The sequence below is a fragment of the Artemia franciscana genome, chromosome 20 (genome assembly GCF_032884065.1).
Source record: "Artemia franciscana chromosome 20, ASM3288406v1, whole genome shotgun sequence".
Taxonomy (NCBI): Eukaryota; Metazoa; Arthropoda; class Branchiopoda; order Anostraca; family Artemiidae; genus Artemia; species Artemia franciscana.
Window position 1 is genome coordinate 29,851,361 of NC_088882.1, and position 26,588 is coordinate 29,877,948.

Below are 26,588 nucleotides of genomic sequence, written 5' to 3' on the forward strand. Positions count from 1 at the left end.
AGATAATTGAAGGCATGCAACACAAAAATTTTTTTTCAGGTTTGCTTCTGTCCAAAAATAATAATTATTAGTTTATTGTAGAATTGTGCTATTTAAAACTACTCTGAAAAAACGTGCTCACTACTCTATTTCTGTTAATCATAAAAGAAACAAATAAAACATTAGGAAACAAAATGTACATGGCGCAAACGCAGCTCCCAGAAATAAAACCCCTTCCACTCTGATTTACAACTCACCAGTAACTTTAAGCACGAGGGAAAGCTGGATCTGGAAAGCTTAATAGGACATTTTAGTAGTCTGTAATTGGTAAACTCAGTCTATGGTAAGCGCGAAAATTTTCCTTTTTGGAATTTAATGTGCTTTACAAATATGGTTGTAGGCTAGAGGGAAGAAATCTTGAATTGGGACTTGGGGAGGGGAAAGTCTAGATTAGGGGCTATTGAGAAGGAAACAATTCTTACTTATGATGGGCTTTCTAGAATGATTGTAAACCTAACACACAACTTGCATGCAACCTTACAATCCTTTACCCACCCCTAACCCTAAAATCTAAATATGGGCTAGGCTATAGGCTAGTCTAAACTTTATAAATCCAATGCATTCTGCCACCCATTCTTCTTGTTGGACTGGTTCTTTTTTCATCACAGTTGGGGCAATTTATGGGTATACAGGCTGAAACAAGAAATATGTATTAGACAAATTAATAAAGAATACCTACCTAATTTTGGCTATAGGCCTATACTTTCAGGGATGTAACTCTAGCACTTAGCCTATATTGGGGGCAAGAGGGGTCTTCTCCCAAAGAGTCAATAGGTATGAGCTATAGGGTATAATAACTCCTCTAAATTATTAAATGGCAATTTCTAGGTAGTATAGCAGAGCTGCATGCAATATGTATTAAGTATAATTATTTTGCCAATAATAGAGAAAGTGGAGATTCTGCATAGGCCTATAATCACCGCTAGAAATGTTTTAAATCCTTTGATGGTAAATTTACAGTTTACAACATAATTTAGCTTGGATTAGAGTGAATGTAGCATGTGATGCCTTTTCTAATATTGTTTTTTAACCCAATAATTATTTCATTGCTAGATTCCATTTCAAGCACTAAATAGGGCCCCAAAAGGTGAAAAAGTCCATAGTTACCAAAAGGTTTAAAACATGTTATAAAAAAATCTCATGTGGAAAAATTGTCACTTGTAACTAATTCAGGAATGGTAATTTTTATTTTCCTTAGTCTTGATTGTAAAATGTTATTCAGAAAAAAATTGTTTTCTAATAACATTTTACTACTCAGGTGAATGAAAATAAGGTAACTATAATAACCACACCAATATTTGGACAGTATCACATGGAACATAGCCATAAAACTCATTTTGTTTGCAATGTACAATGATGGTAGAAAGTGTCTGATAGTATAATACTACAGCCATGGATGTTCAAATGAGGATTTGGGATTTGCCAAGGACTGAAGAAGAGGTAATTAGACTTTTCCAGGATAAGGGGGTGCCCTGAAACAAAACAGTGCCTAAGTTGACACAACATTACTTTATACTCTTCTGAGAAGGATTCTTTTTGGAAGTGTTAACCTCAGGCATGTTTGAAAAAAGTTGCTTGCATATGTATTTTAGTGGAGTATGTATAGCAGACAGCAGTGATATCAGAGGGCAGAGGTCCTTTCATTGCAATTCTTACTGACATCCAAACACTCTAGGTAGCCTGCTTTCCATAATTTTCTTTTGCAGTTTCCAAAATTTTGTTAATAAGGTGCTATATTTTTATCATATTTTGGTATAGTTCATCAGATTTACCTAACTTCATTTCTTGGGCATAGTTTCTATAACTGATTAGTATTAACTACAATACCTTTTTGTAAACAAATTATGGAAACAAGCACAGAGTTTACAACAGATCAAGAACAACTGTGTGGTTGCTACAATACACAAGTACTGAAAATAATAATTACTGTTCCTGTAGCATCTACAAATGGCAGTTTTTTCTCACTGGCCAGTTGTTTTTAAATACACTTTTAAACTTTTGGTTATTATGGGCTGTTTAGTTCTTAAGGGGATCAAAATGGAATTTGCCCAATAAGAAATTATTGAATTATGAATGAGCATAAAATAGGCATCAAGGGATGCATTTTGTTTCACCCTAGCACCCTAGCTGGTCTTGAGAAGGCATGGGGGTTTTCAGCCCCACTCATGTTGATTTTTACTTGATTCAGGATTGAATTGCTTATTTATTGTGATTTCTGTTAATTTTGAGTTTCTTCTGTTTATTGATGGTGATTTGTAGTAGTTTTACATTTGGAAGTTTATTTGACTTCATTTCCACTGAAATTGGGCTTAATAGAACTCTTTGCATTGTTTGAAAAACTTATTTTGTGGAAAGTTTTATATAAGAATCCATAGTTCAACTTTTACTATTTGTATGTTAGAGAAGCTTTTGCATTCACAATGAGGTTTTGCCAATTTAATGATTTAGCTATCCCTAGTTTTTATGAAGAATCTTGTATCAAATCTATTTGGCTCAAATTAGTACTAGCTAAATATTGGCATTAGTAAAATATGTGAACATGGACATAATAAGACACTCAGTTATGCAGAATACTTATAAGATACATAATGTAGACTGGTATCATGACTCTCAAAGGTCTAGTATCTCAGAATAGGTTATATGTAAGAACTAATGCAAAAATCATCAAGCTTCTGTATGTAAAATAAACATACATCAAAAATTGGGGGTGGTGGTGGTAATGCTCTTGGAAAGATAAATAGCAAATTGGTGTATACTTTTTTCTCTTTTCTTCATTACAGCATCAATTTAACCCTTTCTTCAATTAAAAAATACATTTTTAAGATTCTTTAAGATGTTAAAGGTCAGGATTTACCTAAAATGTGAGGATTGAAATACTTTTCATAGATCTCCTTTGTTGTGTAGATTTATGAAATTTTGCTTTGGCAGCACAAAGTTTGTTCAAGCTTATCAAAAGTCACTACCCTTGGAGAAGTAGGGCTAAAGATAGATAGTGCAACAGACTCTAAGGCTGCAATTTGGTCTCTGGATCAATTTCTGAAAGCTTTATTTGCCTAGGATTTGTTGCCTTTCCTGGCAGGGAAAATGTAAAATGTGTGTTTTTTGTAATAAAAGAATATCTATTTTTTTAAATAGTCTAAAACCTCTCATTTTCAATTTGACTACAATAATTTTTAGCTGGTTAAGCCATTGTAACAGCCCTATAGCTGGTTTTGCCCTAACTAGAAATCCTAAATTCTTACTTCACTGAATTTGGGACATGTTTATTAATCAGATATGCTAGGGTACTTCAAGCTGAATCTAAATTTTTCCACCATATTTAAAAATGAATTGAGTTAATATACTTTATTTATTTTTGTGTAATTTAATTTGTAAAATATTGCAGATCTGCATGTCATTTATGTCCTTTTAATGTAGATGACAAGTTGTATTGTTTTGCCTCTTTTTGGTACTATTTTTTCTTGGAAAATATTGTTGGTTGTATCATTGCATTGGAGCTGGTGGGGGGCTGAGGGCTGTTTTGCCCAGAACCAATTGAACCCTATTCCTCTAAGGCTTGTATTTGGCATCCAATCCACTAACATAGCTAAAATGCTTTAAAAAGCCTTTCTGAAGTTGTTTATTTTAAACTTTTTTCTGTTTTTATTTTTCAACAGCATTTTGTCAAAATAGTTGACAATTAATGACAATGAGTAAACCTTAAACAAATCACAAATATTTGCATGATATAAGAAAATTCTTGAATCTTACTCATTGAGGAAGATACATGTTAATCTACCACATAAAGATATAATATTGAGTCAATCACAAGTATTTATAGCACCGTAAGAGTATAATTCAAAAATAAATGGACTAAAAATAATTACAGTAGGAGCAACCCCAAAAATCTGATTTATAGAAATTTTTGGGATATAACAAAGTAAGCATTGTATTAGTATGGTGTTTGGTTCAGAAAAGGCAGTGCAAAAGACAGTTAACCCAATTCCTCCTTTAAAGGGCACTAATCTTTGATAACCATGTTGTTATAATTATATAATATCTCCTGAATTAAACAAAAACAAATAATATGTCTTAAAATCTTAAAGGTGTTTTAAGGCTTAGAATCTAGAATATCCTAAGCCTTAGAAATAGGAGATAAGTATAGATAAGAGCCTGAAAATACCTTCACAGATATGTGACTAATGCTTTGAATTCATTCTTGAAAGCTTTATCTCCTAACTCAACTGCTTTCTAAGATAGTGCCCCATGATCTAGATTTTTCATAGCCCTCAAAATAAAGAATATTAGGGATAGTAGCTTGAGAACATTTCCCCAGGGCAAACTCCATTGTATGAGGTGCAAGATAAAATTCTTGGAAGTATTGTGCAATGAAAATACTTTCAGTAATGCCATCTTCATTACAACATACTCCTTGAGCAAGGCCGGTATCTAAGTACTCTCCCAGTCATGTTGAGGTCCTGATCTGTGTATGTCCAACCTTGTTTTGTTATCAAGGATTGAAAAATTCCTCAAAGGACTGCATTTAAGTACCCTGGAGAGCATAAAGTGACTATAATTAGATTATTAAAGAACACCCATGTGACAGACAGCCAGGACATATTAAGCATGGAAATCTTGTCAGGATAAGCGTTTTGAGCTGGGGCAATGGATTTGAAGGAATATAGAGTCACTGCACAAACCAGTTAAATAAATTCCTTAAAAAACAAAACAAAAAAACACAACATTTTCAAGGCTATCCTAGTAGAAAGTAACTTTAAAACAACTGTAGAGTCATTTTTATATTATTTATTAACAAAATATCAACCAGCAGCATAATAAGGGTGGGGAAATAATCACATACCTTAAGCCTCTAAAACAGGACCCTAAAACACACATGAAGCCCATAAGAGCTAAAGAAGCAAGCCTAAATCATTTTTCAGTTGGTAGCTATAAATGTATCATTCAATATACAAGTAAATCTAGGGTCCTCATGTCTTTGTTTAACATCTGACACTGAGTTCACCACATGCATTAAATGATCACCCACCTTTTTAATAGCTCAAACTGTGAAGTCGTTGGTCATACAGCTCAAAATAGCTCAAACAGTGAAGTCTGTATTGCTCTGTTTATCCTTGGATTTACATACATAAATTTCATGAACCCTAGTATTGTCTATCACTACGATTAGAGTGATTTGATCTATTGCCAATCCCATATTCATTAGATATATGTTTGTCATTGCCAAATTTGTCAAGAATGAAAAAAAATACTTATATATTCAGTCTTTTTGATTGCTTGCAGAAATTGAATAACCTTTTCAGGGCTCAATATGCTTTTCTAAATTATTGAGAACAAAATTTCTTTTAATTCTTTTATGTCAATGGTAACTATACATATTCCACTTGGTTCCTATTTTTATGGCACTTTGTATTTACCAAGTGACATACAGCAACCACAATTTCTGTTGGTCTGTCTGTACCAGTTTTGCTAGTTTCAGCACTTCCAGATAAGTTAGGACGATGAAATTTGGTAGACGCAGCAAGGACCAGACCAGATTAATTTAGAAATAGTTGTTTCTCCAATTCGACTATCTAGGGATGAATGGGGGGACAGTCAATTTGCAAAAATGAGAAAAAATGATCTATTTTTAACTTATAAATGGGTAATAGGATCTTAATGAAATTTAATATTTAGAAGCATATTGTGTCTCAGAGATCTTACTTTAAATCCTGACTGGATCTGGTGACATTTGGGGGAGTTGGAGGGGTAAACAGGAAATCTGGAAAATCCTCAGAGTGTAGAGATTGGGATGAAACTTGGTGGGAAGAATAAACACATGTCCTAGATACATTGTTGACATAACTGGACCAGATCCGCTCTTTTTGGGGGCATTGGGGAGACTTGCTAGTTTGGGCACTTCCATATAAGCTACGACAATGAAAGTTGGCAGGTGTATCAGGGATCAGGGATTCGAATCTTGGACCTCCTAAATTTTTACATGAAGAAGATCCAAAACTAGATACGTGATCAATATAGCAATCGGTGAAAGTTGGTAGGTGTATCAGGGACTTGACCAGACTAAATTAGAAATAGTCATTTCCATGATTTGACCATCTTGGGGGGGGGGTGGAAGAACAGTTAATTTGAAAAAAATTGAAAAATGAGGTATTTTTAACTTATGATTGGGTTATCCGATCTTAATGAAATTTGATATTTAGAAGGATTTTGGGTCTCAGAGCTCTGAGAGGAAAATCGGAAATCTTGGAAAACACTTAGAGTGGAGAGATCGTAATGAAACTTGGTGGGAAGAAGCTCTTGGCTCTTAACTTTTCCGACCTCATCACAAGTGTCATATGAGCTCTTGGCTCTTGTTTTTCTTCGATGCAGGAAAGGTATAATCATGATTTCCTTTTCACTAGATAGGACTCATTAAGAAAGCCTGAGAATTTAGACAACTCACAAAATGTGTTTCACTGAGAATAAATGTATTTATTAACCATTCATATGAGATTAAGCTACTTAAGGTTAAGTAATGGGAAACAACGCTTTTCATTAGTTCTAATAGTAAGTAAGTAAAGTAAATAGAAAGTAAGTGCTAATTTTAGTTAATTTAAAAGGATTTTTTTGATTGTTTGAATTTTTGATTGTTTAATAATTAATAACAAATGAATCAAGGTTAATAAACAAGATTGTGAACAAAATTTTGATAGTTCAATTTCTTGCAAGATATTGAACTGTAAACAACAAGACACATTTTAATTTGAAACACTTCAAATTTGAATTTCTAGCCATATAGAAAAATCGGTGCATGTAAGTTAGTAATAATGGGTTTGTGGGTTGTCTACTGCATCCCATTGTATGAACCTTGGTTTGGTCACCCAATCTTAATTGAGATTGGCTTTGAAGTCAATGATTGGTGAGCTCACAAATTTTTGGCTTAGACCTTTCAACTGGCTTATTACCAAATTGGGTGCATATGATGACCATTCAACAGGCATATGATGCTAAAGCTGGAGAAAAAAATCTTTTCTTTTGTTAGCCCTCTTGCACAACAGCTTCACTGGACCTTTCAATGACATAAATTACTACTACTGCAAGACGAACAAGATTTTTCAAAAATTTTCCTCTTGAAAGCCAGTGAACTTTTGTGTGATTCAGTAAGCCTTAGAGTCAGAAACTCTAACATACATGTTCACGGGGCTCTTTACTTTTATTTGAAAAACTTGTTTTGTTGAAAACGTTTCTTAACATAATTTTTGTTCGTTTTTTATTGATGTAGTCATTTTCATGAAAAAAATAATATATGAATACATAGTATGGGTTGCTCTTTGTATATTGGAGAAATTGCAACATAATTCTGGCAAAAAATTTTGATTAAAACGGTTGTGATTTGAAATTTATTGCTTTAATCATTTGACTTATGAAAGACTGTCAGTTTCTTTTATAATTGGTTGTGATGCAAGGTTTTCTTTCTCAATCATTCAGAAGACACTGATTGTGTTGGGATTTCATTTACAAATAATTCTTTTTTCTCAGATTGATGGATTTGTGTTAGTCCAGACACACATACAGTTTTTCCCTCTGAATTCAATAGCAAAGTATTCTGACTTGTAATTGATTAAATACTTAAGACAGTTATGGAGGGTATTTTTTTATTTTTTTTTATCATAGAGGTTAATGTAAAAAAAAAAAAACTTCGTAAACTCTTACTTCGTCAGGTATGTAGGCCCTTTTCCAAAAGTTTTATATGGTATCTCAAAACATATGAATTTTCTAAGTTACTGAAGTCAGTGCTGTAGTGATTATTGGGTGATTGTTTCAGGTTTTGAGGGTTAGGGCTTCAGAACAACTTTCCAGTTTCTAATTTGGGTAAAATGCAAGATCAGTGACTATATGCTATTTCTAGAAGTTACCGAGTAAGATGACTGAAACTTTCTTTTTGGAGTAGGGAGATGTGCACTCAAGTATATGCAGCCTCCATTCTTCCTCTTCAGGTTTGGAGTTTTGTGAGCTTGGAAAAATGTTATTGAAAGTGAAAATATCCTCAGTAACGGGATATATAGCTCATATATGGGCTAAGAAGGATGTTTTCAACACATTTTTATTTAATCTCTTAAAGGCTCTGTTTCAAGTTACTTTGCTGTTTGGAAAATGATGGCACAATTCAAAACCTGCATTTAAAGGGGGTTCAGAGAGTATCTCCCTACTTAGGCGGGCTTGCGTATTGTAGCATAAGAAAGCAAAAGCTGTCTTATTATCTGTCCTAAAATACATAATTAATCGAAGCAGAAGATCGAAGGTCAGTCTTTGAGATTCTCTTTGATTTCAAATAAATATACTAATATTTGCGAAGTGAGACAGATTTTGAAAGTAAATTTGGTCTACTCTCTATCAAAAGATAACAAAATATGCTTTGCATTTACCAAAAAGCTTTGTGTAAACATTATTAATGCAAAACATTTTTTTTTATAAATTGAGGTTTTATTGTTTACCTCACTCAAATCAAGCTTCAATAGGGTCTCCGCGTTTAGAAGCCATATTTGTTTTTACAAGGTTGTTGCCCCTCCAATACGTCAGTCGTAACGGAACCTATGGTTACTGGTGGCTGCAGTAGATAGTGTTTTATTTTTAAGGCAATAAAAGATGTACATGTGAATTGAACCACAAAAAACATGACGGGGATACGGTACGTCCTTTACATAAATCAGAAGCTAAATCCCAGAGTCCAAAAGAAACAGTGTAAGTTTTATCATACACACAAAATACAATGATGAATATTGATTAGTATTCTGTACCTTCTGAAAACCAGGCCAGAGCAAATTGCCATACAAATTGTATAGGTAAGCTATAAGAGCGGACAACCACAGTGGCTACTGTATAAAAAATCACCGGCGCCATCTAGCGCTTGGCGCTTCTTAGCGTTTTAATCTGGCACATTTTAGCGTAATAGTAAGTCAAAATCGGCAGAATTGGTATTGTTAACAAAATTAATGTAATAATAATTGTTTGATCTCAATTTTGAATAAAAAACACAACTATAAAGTTTGAAAAAATGCCCAGAAACGTCGAACGCATGGTAGCGTTGGCGGATTTTCCGGCTCTGCCCCCAGTTCCATTTATTAGTCCATTTTATTTCAAAAAATAGTTCAAAAATTAATATTACAAAAAGTTTTCCAAATAAAACTACTATATAAGTATGTAGTAGTCCTATTTGTCCCTATAAGATAAATATCAATAGTTTGTTGGTATATATGAAGAATATTTTAAATGGCTTGAAGATCATTGACTGATAAAGCAAACTGTTTGATGTTTGCTTGTCTTGTTCAAATTGCATACTTTTATATCTTTCCATTAATTAATCTGAAAGGTACTTATGTTCGTCCAATATTGCTGTTCACCCCCTTCTTTATTTATTTAGTATTTTTCTCAAATGTGGAGATTCCAAGCACAGACTTATGCCTCTACGAAAAAAAGCTTTCATATGCCACACCAATGGTCTCCGTTGCGCAAGTAGCGATCTTTGATTTGATACCCTCGACTAAGAGTGCAATGCGTAGTTGTGGGCAAATATTCAAGGGATATTTCACAGAAACCAATTAACCTTTAAAGTATCAATAGATTTACGGGGGGGGGGGGTAAGCCAGTTATGTAACTTAGAATTCTGAGGGGTCTAGAAGTGAAAGAGGAGGGTGAAAATAAAAAAAGAAAACATTTGAGAATAAGCTAATTATATCAAATACTTAAATAAAATAAATAAAACTTCCTTGATTTCAGGAATGTACAAAAACTTCTGGGGGTGAGGTGGGTCAAACCAGGTTCGATCTATTTTAAACTGCAATTATGTCACATATGACCTTTGGCAGTGTTGTGGAAGTATTTAATTGTAAGTATTTAAATATGTGTTTTTCTGTATTTTAATACAAATTAACTTATTCCAATATTTTCAATACTTTTGTCTATCAAATTCAGCTTTCGAGAGTGTTCACTGTTTTTCCAGATACAGGGTTTTCATGTAGCTTGTAAAGATAGTGAAACAGCCATATCAAATGTATTGTATGAAAAATTGTAACATATTTTAATAGGGAATTGTTAAGCACTATGGAATGCGACGAGGCACTGAGGCAGGGCTCGAATGCCTCTGATGAAGTTCAAGATATAATGTCAAAGCAGATTAATGTTCCCAATGCAACTCGATAGAATTCTTGACATGATGCTCTGAAAAGGATTGTCGAAGTGCTGGACAAGATATGGCAGGTTCGGGCCGAATTAAACCTTCCCTAAGTTGAGCCAGATTGAGCTGGAGTTTCTCGAGGAGTATGCCAAGGTAACTGAGCCTGTCGGCAAGGTACTTGACATACAGGGGAACTAGAACTGTTTTGTGAGAACGCTGTTGCCCACGTCGATTGCACTTAAAAAGAAAATGATTGACATGGAACAAAATCGCTCTGTCAAGCACGTACAAGCTCTCATGGAAACGATCCTGGATAGTTTAGAAAACCAGTTTGCACACGCTTTTACAATACAGCTAAGTGAACCTAGTTATAAGAAGCTAGCACTAGCTTGTGGAAGCCGCCCTGGTTTCAAGGGAAGATAGATACAGGGAGATATCCGGACCGAATCATTGATGTCATTTGTGACGACATGAAACATATTCTGGTAACCAAAGCTGATGATCCGTTGACTGACTTTAGACGAACATGGATTCTTCTTTTTGCTGTAACATGAACATTTAGTTATTGAGGTTCATAGGCGATAAAAAGCGTTTAGATCGAGTCCTTGAAAGAATTAAATAAAAAAAACTAATTTTTTTAGCTGAAAGTAAGGAGCGACATTAAAACTTAAAACGAACAGAAATTACTCCGTATATGAAATGGGTTGTCCCCTCCGCAATCCCTCGCTCTTTACGCTAAAGCTTTTAATTGTTTTAAAAAGTAGAATTGTGGCAAAGAGTCAAACTCCAGCGTAAAGAGCGAGGGATTGCGGAGGGGACAACCCATTTCATATACGGAGTAATTTCTGTTCGTTTTAAGTTTTAATGTCGCTCCTTACTTTCAGCTAAAAAAATTAGTTTTTTTTATTTAATTTCTGAACGTTTTTGAATTAATGCATGTTTGGTTTTGGCTCTCCGCACATAAATTATTAAAATGAAACTTGTATATTAATTCTTTTTTTGGCTAAATGGCTTTCTCTTAGTTTTGATCAGACGATTTTGAGAAACAAGGGGTGGAGAAGGAGGCCTAGTTGCCCTCCAATTTTTCGGTCACTTAAAATGGCAACTAGAACTTTTAATTTTTAATGAACGTTTTTATTAGTAAGAAATACACGTAGCTTAAGAATGAACTTACATAACAAACTTTCATAACCTTATATTTTTATTATGTATACGAGGGGGTTTTTACCCTCGTTAATACCTCGCTCTTTACACTAAATCGTAAGTTTTGTCCCAATTCTTTAAGAATGACCCCTGAATCAGAAAGGCCGTAGAATAAATAGTTGAAATTACTAAAAATACTTTAGCATAAAGAGCAAGGTATTTATCTCCTCCTAAATACCTCGCTCTTTATACTAAAGTATTTTTAGAACCCCTCATATGCGTAATTATCTCTGTTCGTTTTAGGTTTCAATGCTACTTCTTCCTTTCATTTGAAAAAACGTTTTCATGTTTATTTTTCATTGTTTTCTTATAGTAGTGCTAGAGAACCCTGCGCCCTTTTCATTGAATTTTTCTTCCCTCATGACAGATTCCTCCAAGGAAAGATCCTCCAACATAGCCCCCTCTCCTCAGCCCCACCCCCAAACAAAATAAAATCCCCCTGAAAACGTCTGTACACTTCCCAATAACCATTACTATATGTAAACACTGGTCAAAGTTTGTAACTTGCAGCCCCTCCCCCAGGGATTGTGGGGGAGTAAGTCATCCCCAAAGACACAGTTATTATGGTTTTCGACTATGCTGAACAAAATGGCTATCTCAAAATTTTGATCCGTTGACTTTGGGAAAAAAATGAGCGTGGGAGGGGGCCTAGATGCCCTCCAATTTTTTTGGTCACTTAAAAAGGGCACTAGAACTTTTCATTTCCGTTAGAATGAGCCCTCTTGCGACATTCTAGGACCACTTGGTCGATACGATGACCCCTGGGGAAAAGAAAAAAAAAAAAAAACAAACAAATAAACACGCACCCGTGATTTGTCTTCTGGCAAAAAATACAAAATTCCACATTTTTGTAGATAGGAGCTTGAAACTTCTATAGTAGGGTTCTCTGATACGCTGAATCTGATGGTGTCATTTTCGTTAAGATCCTACGACTTTTAGGGGGTGTTTCTCCCTATTTTCTTAAATAAGGCAAATTTTCTCAGGCTCGTAACTTTTGATGGGTAAGATTAAACTTGATTAAACTTATATATTTAAAATCAGCATTAAAATGCGATTCTTTTGATGTAGCTATTGATATCAAAATTCAATTTTTTAGAGTTTTGGTTACTATTGAGCCGGGTCGCTCCTTACTACAGTTCGTTACCACGAACTGTTTGATATCCAGACGTTTCAAAAGTTTTTTTTTTTTAATTTCAGTACTACCATACCATAGTCTGTTAAATACCATAGTAAATCGTTTTTTTTTTTGCTGGAGTTTGATTTCCACCGTAAAGCGGAATCAGCTTAGATAATAGTTTGAGAAACTTCTGGTTTCAAAAGCACCCAACTTTGAAAACTCCTAAATTTGATAATGAGTTTTATAAGAATTTTCATCATAAGCGGTATGCTTTGATAAAAAGGTGTTTTGTTGCTAGAGTAACTTGTAATTTAAATACTTATTTTGCAATCAAATACAAATTACTTCCATGGCAATGTATTTTCAATTACTAATTAATTACTTTATTGTATGAGTAATCTGTATTTATAATTAACTACATTTTAAAAGTATTTCCAATAGCATTGACCTTTGGGTAAAACCACAATGTTGTATCAATTGAGATGTTAGTTGTGATAAATTTAGTTGAGGGAAAATACGAGAATCGTGCAGAACATATTAAATAAAGCAAAGAAAAATATTGAGATTTCAGGAATGGATACCCTGCTTTTTTGTGTCTTTTGTAACTGTAATTGTGGCTGTTGACACCGCAATATAGCATTAGTTGAGACATTATTTAAGATAAATAAAATAAAAGGCGAGAGAAACAGGAGAATTATCCAAAATACATGAAATTAAACAAAGAACATATCTTGAGATTTTCGAAAATGGAATCATGTTTCTGTCTTTCGCAAATTGTAATTATGTCAATTACAACCTTTGGATAATATCTTGAAGTTGCATCAATTGGAACATTATATTCGTGGAAAATAGGAGAATTACGCAGAATATATAAAATGAAGCAAATAATATGCCCTATTTCTGCCTGATTTTAATTGTTATTGACAGTTAACTACCAGGGCCTTATCCAGAGGGAGGGGGGAGAGCTGCTCAGTTTGAACCCCACCCCTCCCGAAATTTTGTCTGACCCTTCAAAAAGTAGCAAAAATGTATATATTCAAATTTCTGATTGGTTTTGTAAAAGTTTTTTGTACCCCTCCTCTTCCGAACAAAAATCCTGGTTACGACCTTGTTTACGACCTTTTGATGATACCACGATGTTGCAAAAATTGAGACTCAATGTAAAATAAAATTATTTTAGAATCCGACTCCGTTACTCTGGTACAGTTCCAATGCTAGGCATGTTGTAGAACTTGGCAACATGCAAACTTAAAAATAAGTGAGCCTCTTTAAAATACTTTTTTTGCTGTCTTTAAAACATAAATGATATCTGAACTGCTAATTAACGCTTTGAAAATGGATACCAAGTTATAAATATGCCCCAATAGTTGCAAAAGCTGTTGTGCTATGCAACAAGAATTTAAATGAATATGAAATAATAAATATGATTTTCTTTAAATGGACTGAAAATAATAAAAAAAGTTTTTTCTCGAAATCTATGAATGTGAGTGAGAATGAGGGGAGCAAAACGGATTGGGATTTGCATAACATTGAATAAGAATAACAAGCTTTTTTAACTGAAGGTAAGGAGCAGCATTGAAATTTAAAACGAACAGAAATTGTTCTTTTTATGAGGAGGCTGCCGCTTTCCAAACCTTCGCTTTTTACACTAAACCCTTAAAATCATGCCAGGAAATCCCCTTCCCTCCCTCACCTGTAAAATTTCCACTGGAAAACTTCCCCCGGAAACTTTTCTCTACATAAAATTTTCTCCTCTAACCCCCCCCCCCCCCAGAAAAAAAAACAATCAGCTATACTCGACCTCTCAACTATGCTGAACCAAATGGCTATCTCGAACTTCTGATAAGATGTTTTTGGGGAAAAGGGGTGTGGGAGGGGGTTAGTTATCATCCAATCCTTTTGCTTACTTATAAAGGGTACTGGAGCTTTGGATTTCCATTTGAATGAGCCCTTCTCCGATATTCTAGGACCATTGGTGCGGAACAATCAACCTTTGGAAAAGAACGAAGCAAACAAATAACCACGGATCCATGACTTCTGGGCGAAATTAAATAAAAAAACCTAGTTTTTTTAACTGAAAGTAAGGAGCGACATTAAAACTTAAAACGAACAGAAATTACTCCGTATATGAAATGGATTGTCCCCTCCGCAGTCCCTCGCTTTTTACGCTAAAGCTTTTAATTGTTTTAAAAAGTAGAATTGTGGCAAAGAGTCAAACTTAAGCGTAAAGAGCGAGGGACTGCGGAGGGGACAACCCATTTCATATACGGAGTAATTTCTGTTCGTTTTAAGTTTTAATGTCGCTCCTTACTTTCAGTTAAAAAAACTAGTTTTTTTTATTTAATTTCTGAACGTTTTTGAATTAATGCATGTTTGATTTTGGCTCTCCGCATATAAATTATTGAAATGAAATTAGTATATTAATTTTTTTGGGCTAAATGGCTTTCTCTTAGTTTTAACCAGACGATTTTGAGAAATAAGGGGTGGGGAAGGAGACCTAGCTGCCCTCCAATTTTTCGGTTACTTAAAAAGGCTACTAGAACTTTTAATTTTCAACGAACGTTTTTATTAGTAAAAAATATCCGTAACTTAAGAATTAACTTACGTAACAAAATTTTATATTCTTATATTTTTATTATGTGCACGAGGGGGTTTTTACCCTCGTTAATACCTCGCTCTTTACACTAAATCGTAAGTTTTGTCCCAATTCTTTAAGAATGACCCCTGAATCAAAAAGGCCGTAGAATAAATAGTTGAAATTACTAAAAATATTTTAGCATAAAGAGCGAGGTATTTATCTCCTCCTAAATACCTCGCTCTTTATGCTAAAGTATTGTTAGAACCCCTCATATGTGTAATAATCTCTGTTTGTTTTAAATTTCAATGCTATTCCTTACTTTCATTTGAAAAAAAACGTTTTCATGTTTATTTTTTCATTGTTTTTTTTTTATAGTAATGCTAGAAAATCCTGCGCCCTTTTCATTGAATTTTTCTTCCCCCATGACATATTCCTCAAAGGAAAGATCCTCCTACAAAGCCCTCTCCCATCAACCCCACCCCCAAACCAAAAAATCCCCATGAAAACGTCTGTACACTTAGGTAAACACTGGTCAAAGTTGTAACTTGCAGCCCCTCCCCCAGGGATTGTGGGGGAGTAAGTCATTCCCAAAGACATAGTTATTATGGTTTTCGACTATGTGGAACAAAATGGTATCTTAAAATTTTAATTTTTTTGACTTTTGGAAAAAAATTAGCGTGGGAGGGGGCCTATTTGCCCTCCAATTTTTTTATCACTTAAAAAGGGCACTAGAACTTTTCATTTCCGTAAGAATGAGCCCTCTTACGACACTCTAAGACCACCTGGTCGATACTATGACCCCTGGGGGGAAAAAAAACAACAAACAAACAAATAAACACGCACCCGTGATTTGTCTTCTGGCAAAAAATATGAAATTCCACATTTTTAGATAGGAGCTTGAAATTTTTGCTATAGAGTTCTCTGATATGCCGAATGCGATAGTGTGATTTTCGTTAAGATTCTATGACTTTTAGGGGATGTTCCCCCCTTTTTTCCAAAATAGGGCAAATTTTCTCAGGCTCTCAACTTTTGATGACAAAGACTAAATTAATTGAAACTTATATATTTAGAATCAGCGTGAAAATTCGATTCTTTTGATGTATCTTTTAGCATCAAAATTCCGTTTTTTAGAGTTCCGTTTACTATTGAGCCGGGTCGCCCCTTACTACAGTTCTTTACCACGAACTGTTTGAAAAGAAAATAATTCGGTATTTCGGGGCTTCTGACATTATTACTCCTTTGCGGAAGTTAGGCTCAAAATTGAAAAAGGATTATATTTTTTCTCTGGGCCCCTTCCACCTCTTAGTTCGTTTATTTTCCCGTTAGTTTTCACCTGTTTTCGCTTTATAGTTGTGTTATCTCTTAGCAGTTCTTTCGTTAGTTGAGTTATGGTTGTGGTATATATGTTTTATCGCTCGTATAGTTGTGTTATTTTCAAATTATACTCCATAATAGAGAGGCTCCGAACACCCAGCATTGTATATTAAGCTCTGAATTTGACGTTTTTTTCTAACGTGACTAGATTCGTCCTGCGCCCTTTTCATTGAATTTGTTTCCCCCATGGCATATTTCTCCAAGGAAAGATCCTCCCACATAGCCCCCTCCCTCAACCCTACCCCCAAAACCAAAAAAATCCCCCTGAAAACGTCTGTGCACTTCCCAATAACCATTATTATATGTAAACACTGGTTGAAGTTTGTAACTTGCAGCCCCTCCCCCAGGGACTGTGGGGGAGTAAGTCATCTCCAAATACATAGTTATTATGATTTTCGACTATGCTGAACAAAATGGCTATCTCAAAATTTTGATCCGTTGACTTTGGGAAAAAAATGAGCGTGGGAGGGGGCCTAGATGCCCTCCAATTTTTTTGGTCACTTAAAAAGGGCACTAGAACTTTTCATTTCCGTTAGAATGAGCCCTCTTGCGACATTCTAGGACCACTTGGTCGATACGATGACCCCTGGGAAAAAAAAAAAAACAAAAAACAAATAAACACGCACCCGTGATTTGTCTTCTGGCAAAAAATGCAAAATTCCACATTTTTGTAGATAGGAGCTTGAAACTTCTACAATAGGGTTTTCTGATACGTTGAATCTGATGGTGTCATTTTCGTTAAGATCCTACGACTTTTAGGGGGTGTTTCCCCCTATTTTCCTGAATAAGGCAAATTTTCTCAGGCTCGTAACTTTTGATGGCCAAGACTAAACTTGATGAAACTTATATATTTAAAATCAGCATTAAAATGCGATTCTTTTGATGTAGCTATTGATATCAAAATTCAATTTTTTAGGGTTTTGGTTACTATTGAGCCGGATCGCTCCTTACTACAGTTCGTTACCACGAACTGTTTGATATATAAAGTTCCTCAGTTTAAATAGGAACTTAAAATATCTACAGTGGGGTTCTATGTTGAATCTAGTGGTAGAATTTTCGTCAAGATTTCTTTAATTTCTGGGGCTGTCCTTCTCCTCCTTTTTCAAAAATCAGGTAAATTTGATCAGGCTTGTAGCTTTTTATAGGTATTATTAAACTTCGTGAATTTAACGTGTTGGAATCGGCATAAAAAATTAATTATTATGATCTAACAATTTCATTGTTAAAAAATCTTGTTTTTTAGAGTTTTGTTGCTATTGAGTCTAGTCACTCCTTACTTACAGTTCGCCACTGCGAGCTGTTTAACGGATATTAGATTGATAAGTTATAAATTTATAAATGAAACAAGTCAATGAGGTTGGGGAAAACTAGTTAAAAAGATCAAATTATGTAAAACCCAATCTGTTTTACCCTCCTCGCTTTCACTTGTATTAATAAATTCTCGAGAAGTCCACCAACATCCTGGGAAGTATATCAAAGGGCTCCAATTAAGACAGCAAGCACGGGGGCTTATTCTTAAGGAATATTTTAAATAATTTTCAATGGAATTAGGCAATATATTTGAACTAGATGGTGTATTTTTTCATTAAACACTAGCGTCAGTGTGATTCTATAAGAAATAGACTAGCTACCAAACATAACTACGTAAGTCTACTATACACTGCCGGTCCTTTACCTTGTTCCCTTAAACTACTTACTGGTATATTATCCATTCATTAATCTATAGTTTAAGTCAGATAAAATATCATTCTGCCTTTAAATCAGTGATGTTCAACCGTGATCAAGCTAGGACCAAATAATAAATCGCATATATTAACTAAGTTAGGACTTATCGTGACTAAGCTAGGGCCAAATAATAAATCGCATATATTGACTAAGCTAGGACTTATCGTGACTAAGCTAGGACCAAATAATAAATCGCATATATTTGAATACCACAAGAATAACTTCAAGCTTAACATTTTCTGTTTTGCCTTGTATATTAACAGTAACGAAAAAGAGAGCCCAGTCTTCAAACTTCAGGACATGTCACAACAAACATCACGTCACGTGTCACTTGCGATTCAGAATTTGGTCATACTATTTAAATGCAGTCCTCTCAGAGTTTTATCATCACCTCAATAAGTACGAATAAGTCAAAATACTAGGGCGGGGATACTCTTGGAGCTTGACATAATAATATATAGGCAGGGTCGCAGCCAGGATTTTTTTTCGAGGTGTTTTAAAAAAGTTTTTTTTTTCAGGGTGGGGGGCTATAATATGAAAACTTTAAGGTACGCATTCAAAATTTGTTTATGTTCATTTTGTTACGTTTTTACAAGTCAGACAAATATTTTTTTTTTTTGGGGGGGGGTCAAACCCCCTAACCTTCTCTTGATACAGCCTTGTACACAGGACAGTTCAGCAACAAATTTAATTATGAATCAGGGATAAGTACTGGATATTTGGGAAAATAGATTTTCAGTACTAGTTTTTAAACTTAGAGTTAAGCTCTAATTCTAAAAAATTAGATACTTGGCCTTAAGATACTTTTTTTTGATGTATCAATCCAGGTATGTATGATGGGGAGGTAAGCCCCTGGGTTATACATTTATTTTGCGAGTTTGAGGCTCGATCTCCCCTAAAAAACATTAGATTGTTATTAAATTCACAGAATTCCCCCCCCCCCCCAATAATGCGGAGAAAAAATATTATATATCCCATGCCCCTTGACTATCCGGACATTGATCCCTCTACCCCCCTCCACCCAATAAAAGGGCTGGAGATTTGCCCCTGGTTTTCAATAGATCTTCACAATAGACAAAGTGAAATAGCTTCTCTCCAAGTAAAAGAATAATCCTCAAGTATAGTCGGGTGGTTCTTAATTCGGTAGGTAATAACTTGGCTTTAATTCGGTAGGTAATAACTTGGCTTTCCATCGAATTTTGTTTAATTGTAGTATGAAATCCTGCTTTGATTGACGATCATTTATGTCAATTTGCTTGAATGACTATTGGTATTAGTGGTGAGAAAACGTAAGCGCTGTTGTGTTTACACAAGCTATGTCAAATTATTATCAAGTACTGCTTAAGTACCGTGATATTCTGAAGAATAGTACTTGAATAGAAAAAGTTTTTGATCCATATACAAAAGTTTTACGACAACACATTAGCCTACGAATTTTGTACAAAAAAACATGCAAAACGAAGACAGAAAATAAATAAACTACCGGAATATAAAGGAACTGGATCATTTTTACGGATAATAGTTGTTATTCAAAATAAATTCACTAAAAGAAATATATTAAGGACGTTCTACAAAATATTACAGAGATATTGGCTATAATCCATAACTTGGTTGAGCAGTTTGGATTGTAGGTATTGGTTTGGACAGAAAATAAATAAATTATCAGAATATAGCGGAATAGGATAATTTTTTAAAATGCCAAATACATTAAAGTAAAAACAACTTTTGTCCCCCAGGATCCACCTTGGTCTATTCATACGTGAAAACCACAATAAGATTTTTCTTTGGTTGTTTCATACTTGCTAATTTTTGAGGGCAGTATCACATTAGGTCAATGTTGCCACGTTTAACTTCGAAGACAAATTAGCCAGTAGTTAAATTTGACAGTACTTTTTGTCTGTAAAAATTCAAACATAAACATCCTATTGATCCGCAAAGACAACACCTTCAAAGGCAAACTAAACCCTTTAAGCTGTTTAGTGCCATATGTTTTTAGCTTAATACTTTTTTCTAATTTCGCGCGTGCTACTACTGAATACCGCATATAGAAATAAATTCCTGATTTTTTAAACGTATATATATATATATATATATATATATATATATATATATATATATATATATATTATATATAATAACAATCTGACCTCTTAATATGTCTGTTTAGTCCAAATATTTTTAAAAGTTATCGTGGATAATTCCCTGGTTGGTTTTGTTTAAGTGCATGCATGTGCTCTGTGCGCTGTTGTCACACTTCTTGCCCTGCGTTTTGCAGTGGTAACATTTGTGCCATGCTTACCATTCCGACCAAGATTAAGTATAAGGGTCATAGTAACAGAAGCAGGCCCAAATGTGGCCCTCTGACCTCCAACCTCTTTGACATCTGCTGCCTTAACTTTTATATTTGTGTGCTATGGAAAGTAGGCCCCTTAAAGACTCAGTTAGGATTTGAGTGGAACGGGGAAAAGTTGGGTATGAATGAATGATCTTAATACTATATATATATATATATATATATATATATATATATATATATATATATATATATATATATATATATATATATATATATATATATATATATATCTGACCTCTTAATGTCTGTTTAATCCAAATGTTTATAAAAGTTATTGTGGATAATTCCCTGGTTGGTTTGTTTAAGTGCATGCATGTGCTCTGTGCTCTGTCGTCACACTTCTTGCCCTGCGTTTTGCAGTGGTAACATTTGTGCCATGCTTACCATTCCGACCAAGATTAAGTATAAGGGTCATAGTAACAGAAGCAGGCCCCAATGTGGCCCTCTGACCTCCAACCTCTTTGACATCTGCTGCCTTAACTTTTATATTTGTGTGCTATGGAAAGTAGGCCCCTTAAAGGCTCAGTTAGGATTTGAGTGGAACGGGGAAAAGTTGGGTATGAATGAAAGATCTTAATACTATACATATATATATATATATATATATATATATATATATATATATATATATATATATATATATATATATATATATATATATATATATCTGACCTCTTAATTTGTCTGTTTAATCCAAATGTTTATAAAAGTTATTGTGGATAATTCCCTGGTTGGTTTGTTTAAGTGCATGCATGTGCTCTGTGCTCTGTCGTCACACTTCTTGCCCTGCGTTTTGCAGTGGTAACATTTGTGCCATGCTTACCATTCCAACCTAGATTAAGTATAAGGGTCATAGTAACAGAAGCAGGCCCAAATGTGGCCCTCTGGCCTCCAACCCCTTTGACATCTGCAGCCTTAACTTTTATATTAGTGTGCTATAGAAAGTAGGCCTCTTAAATACTCAGTTAGTATTTGTTTGGAACGAGGAAAAGTTGGGTAGGAATGAAATATCTTAATACTATATAACATATTGTATATATAAAAGTATATATACGTCTGAGTATATATAAAGTATATATACGTTCCGTTCAAAATATCACTCACATTTTTTTTTTTTTCAAAAGGGAAACTATTATTAAAGGACATTAGAAAAGCTGATAGGACTTGGCAAAAATCTGTGTCATGATGAAGTCAAACTATGTCAAACTATCCTGCGGCAGAATTAGCAAAATATTTCAAGTGGAAAAAAAGATAAAAGTTTGTGTGATCTGCCACTGGGAAATTTTAAGGGGGGGGATCGGAAATTGCTTCTTCTAAAAATATACATGGTAGTCCAAATAGTTTGGCTTATTTATCATTACTCCACATACCATGGACTTAAACATAATTAAAACTTGTAAATGAATCTGCAGATAAAGATGGTACACTCTCGTTTATGCATCAAATAGCCTATTGTCAATTTAAAAGGGAAATTTGAGGGATCCCAAACCAACCCTCAGCATTTATATTACTTCATATCGTTTTATTACAATAAATCCAGTGACCTGTTTATGTTTAAATAATTAAGGGTTGCTTTGACATTGACTAAAATATTTTTGATCCATTCCCCTGGTATTTACAGCTAGCTTAGCGGTTTTTAAATGCAATATTAATTCGTTTGTACTCACCTTGATTCCACAATATAGTTTTAAAGTGTGGTATTCTTTGATTTTGTTGGTATGATATAGTTAAACCATAATTTAATTTTAAAATTAAGGCAGCATCCACGGGGAGTCTTGGTTTGACCCCCTCCCCTAAATTTTTTACAATTTGTAGAAACATAACCTGAATGTAAAAAGTTGGTGTTTTTCTGTACCCCCCCCCCCCCTAAACAGAAATCCTGGAAACGCTCTTTTGGAAAGGTTGTTCCACAAGAGCTATAAAAAATTATGTTATTTTTGCCACAAGATATCAGTTCGTAATTTGACTCAGTCATGTCATAGGTTTTTTTTAAAACTCCTTTTAGCTTTTCTAATGACCTTTAATAATTTTGTGCCTTTTGAAAAAAAAAATATGAGTGAAATTTTGATCGGACGTTCAATCGGCTCAGACGGTGGCTTCCTTTCTTGCTATTAGTGCAAAGGGAATGTTGTGACCCTAATTGTAATTTGTATGTCATAGGTCAATTCATTTCCTATTTTGAGTAACAGTTATAATAGACAAATTTAAATTACATCCTAGTTGCTTCTGCGTGATTCCTTGTCTGATATACATTTATAAAAATTTTCTGTTGAAATTCTGCGCCTCCCAAAAGGAAAGCAAAGCATACCTGATATGGATATCTTTGTGACATCAGTAGAATATGGTTGTTACTACGGTAAAAAAACAACGGAAAGTTTTTAAAGTGTGGTATTCTTTGATTTTGTTGGTATGATATAGTTAAACCATGATTTAATTTTAAAATTAAGGCAGCATCCACGGGGAGTCTTGGTTTGACCCCCTCCCCTAAATTTTGCACAATTTGTAGAAACATAACCTGAATGTAAAAAGTTGGTGTTTTTCTGTACCCCCCCCCTAAACAGAAATCCTGGAAACGCTCTTGTGGAAAGGTTGTTCCACAAGAGCGATAAAAAATTATGTTATTTTTGCCACAAGATAACAGTTCGTAATTTGACTCAGTCATGTCATAGGTTTTTTTAAAAACTCCTTTTAGCTTTTCTAATGACCTTTAATAATTTTGTGCCTTTTGAAAAAAGAAATATGAGTGAAATTTTGATCGGACGTTCAATCGGCTCAGACGGTGGCTTCCTTTCTTGCTATTAGTGCAAAGGGAATGTTGTGATCCTAATTGTAATTTGTATGTCATAGGTCAATTCATTTCCTATTTTGAGTAACAGTTATAATAGACAAATTTAAATTACATCCTAGTTGCTTCTGCGTGATTCCTTGTCTGATATACATTTATAAAAATTTCCTGTTGAAATTCTGCGCCTCCCAAAAGGAAAGCAAAGCATACCTGATATGGATATCTTTGTGACATCAGTAGAATATGGTTGTTACTACGGTAAAAAAACAACGGAAAGTTTGAATTTGAGTTTTTCTTGGTCTTTATTTCAAGTTCGAACAAAACCCTGAAGTTGAACTGTAATGCAAAAAATGCGCAGCGTTTTTTTTTTTTTAAGAAAAATATCTGAAAAATGCCTTAGGAATGATAACGTGTATCAAACGGATGCCACGGACCAGCCGCATTTTGCCATGGTGGCGTGGTCGTATAAACTTTGGATCGGATTGAGCTCGTTTGATGGGAAGTCAGAAGTTATAGTACCCCTTTTAAGAGTCAAAAGTGAATGGAGGGCAATCAGCCTCCATAAGCCTATCATTCCCCAAAACACATCCAGTTAAAATATTAAGAGCTATCTTGTTCAGCATTGTTAAAAGGTCCAGTAATTATGTCTTTGGGGATGTCAACCTCCCCAGAGTCCTCAAGACATGGGCTGTAAGTTAGACAATTCGTTCATTATTTACACATAGTATATGGTATTGAGAAAGGAATGTATGTTTGAATACTTTTCAAAAGGACGAAGGGCATTCAGGTGAGCATTTCAGAAAATGTTGAGTTGAGTGTTAAATTAAATCAAAACATGTTATATGTATTCGGATTGTCAAAAGGGCGTAAACACAGGGATAACTGAGTATAGTAATTTAGAAAATTCAGGAATGATAAAAGGGATGATTAAAAAGGCAATATTTGCATTGTACCAATACTACTATTTTATTACTACCATACTACTCCATTTACAGTATTGAGGGGAAATTTGAACAAAATCAAAAGAGGCTATCTGCATGCACATTGTCAAGATAGCTTATCTCAAGAATTGATTTGGGTATTAAGTTGGGACTATCAGAGAATGCATAAACGGGAAGATCATGTCTCAAAAAGGCAATATGTGCACATTACTGCTAATTCTAATGTTACTACTACTGCTAATACTTCTCTTACAACTACTTGTAGGCTAAGACCATTGAGATGAAAATTTCAAGAAGTATATGAACTTACAGGTTATCAAAAAGAAATATCAGTATTGTCATAACAATGGCTAATTGCATTAAGTTGAAACTTCCAGGACTTGAGGAGAGGGATTTTCTGCTGACCAAAAGGCAATATGTTAATACTGCTACTGCTAGTAGTACTACGGCTATTCAATACTATTACTAGTAATGTCAACACTACTACTGTGACTACTATAACAACTATACCTAAGGGTGTGAAGGTGACATTATCAAAGAATTTTCATGGGGGAAGGTGAACTGAATCACAACTCGCCGTCTTTATGTAGATTGTCAAAAGGATGTAGCAGCAATATTTTAGGAACAGTTTAGTGTGAAGTTGGAACTAACAGGGCTTGTTTTGAGGGGTGTTGAACTAACCAAAAGAAAATATTTGCATCCTAATGCTATTGCATCTACTCATACTACTGTTACTATTACTATTTCTATTGCTACTAATGCCACTAGAGCTTAGGCTACTACTATTAATTCTACTGTTACTGCTTCTGCTGCTGCTATTAAAACTAATGGTTTTAAGGCGAAAATTTTGGGATATATAGAAACTGTATGGAACTTATTCGAAACATACTATATCCACACAAGTTCGTAAAGCGGATGCATCAGAAGTGCTTCAGGAATGATTGATGAAACTTTCAGTGTGTGTTGAAGGGGATGTTGAAGAAACCAAAGGTGCTATCCGCATACTGTTACTAATAATGCTGCAACTATTGCTACTGCACAAAATAAGGGTCTTAAGGCGAAGCTATTAAGATATATTTAGGAGGATTCTGATTAAATCAAAACAAACTAAGAGAATGTGGGTTTTCAGAAGGGTGTCAAAGCAATATCTGAAAAACAATTTATATTATTAAGTTAGACCTTTAAGGGTTGTGGGAGATTTTGAACTTGCCAGATGGCACTATGTGTATACTTTTAATACTATCACTACAGTTACTATAACTAACAACGGTATGGATATTAAGGTGAAAATTTCAGGGGATGTTTAGGAACTGTTTCAATTAAACGATAAAAACTGTATGCATACAGGTTTTCAAAAGTGCGTATAAGCAATAACATAGGCAGCACCACTCTATAATAGCTAGAAATAACGTTGATATAGGAGCTAATTCTGTTCAAAACGTTCATGTGCCCTTTTAAGAGTGAAAAGAGATTTGAGGCAAGCAGCCCTTTTCTCAAGCCCATTTATTTTCCAAACGTATCCAGTCAAAATTTTGAGACAGCCATTCTTTTCAGCATAGTAGAACGGTCCAGCAACTATGTCTTTAGGGATATTGGGCACGCCCACTCCCCACAAGTATTCACTTAGACCATTATGCTTTAAAACTAAATATTGGTTTAAAGTCAATCAAGAAGTATTGTGTTTATGGTTGCCAATAAGACACCTCAGCAATATATCAAGAGTGACTTGGGTGTTAAGTTGAAACTTTTAGAACTACTACTATTACTACTTTTATTCTTACAATTTAAATAAATAGAAAGAGTGTTAATGGAAACCAGGATGTGGTCCTATCTCTACCCTCCTCAAGGGATATTCCTGTTTAAATATGTATTATGAATCACGGGAAAATTCTTCAATGGTAGGAAGTTTTCCGTGAAGTTAATTTTAAAAGTAGAAAAGCCTTGGCGTCCGATAAAGTTGAGTAAATCACCCCAATGGCAAATAAGCGAAGACTAATGTTTGTCCTATGCTAAAATTTGGTTGTGACATGGCTGTCGCAGAAAGAAGTTTCTTGAGAAGGGAACTTTCTAATTTTCAATTCAATTCGGGATCGGGATGACACTTGGTGGGAAAAATAAGCACAAGTCCTAGATACATGATTGACATAACCGGAACGGATCTGCTCTCTTTGGGGTAGTTGGGGGAGGGGTTAATTCTGAAAAATTAGAAAAAATGAGGTATTTTTAACTTACGAACGGGTGATCGGATCTCAATGAAATTTGATATTTAGAAGGATATCGTGTCTCAAAGCTCTTATTGTAAATCCTGACCGGATCTGGT

The 26,588-nt window shown here is 34.4% G+C and overlaps 1 protein-coding gene across 3 annotated transcripts in view; it reads left to right on the forward strand.

Annotated features, from left to right (window-relative positions):
* The first annotated feature begins 214 nt into the window (after positions 1-214).
* The window catches only part of LOC136040099 (A-kinase anchor protein 1, mitochondrial-like), a 112,806-nt gene continuing 86,432 nt past the window's right edge, over positions 215-26,588 (forward strand). The window contains exons 1-2 of one of the 3 annotated variants that reach the window (XM_065724194.1): positions 243-322; positions 9,793-9,901. The gene's annotated coding sequence lies outside the window, so the exon portion shown is untranslated. Of the gene's footprint in view, positions 323-9,792; positions 9,902-26,588 lie in introns of all 3 variants that reach the window. The other 2 variants (XM_065724193.1, XM_065724192.1) reach the window with 2 other exon arrangements.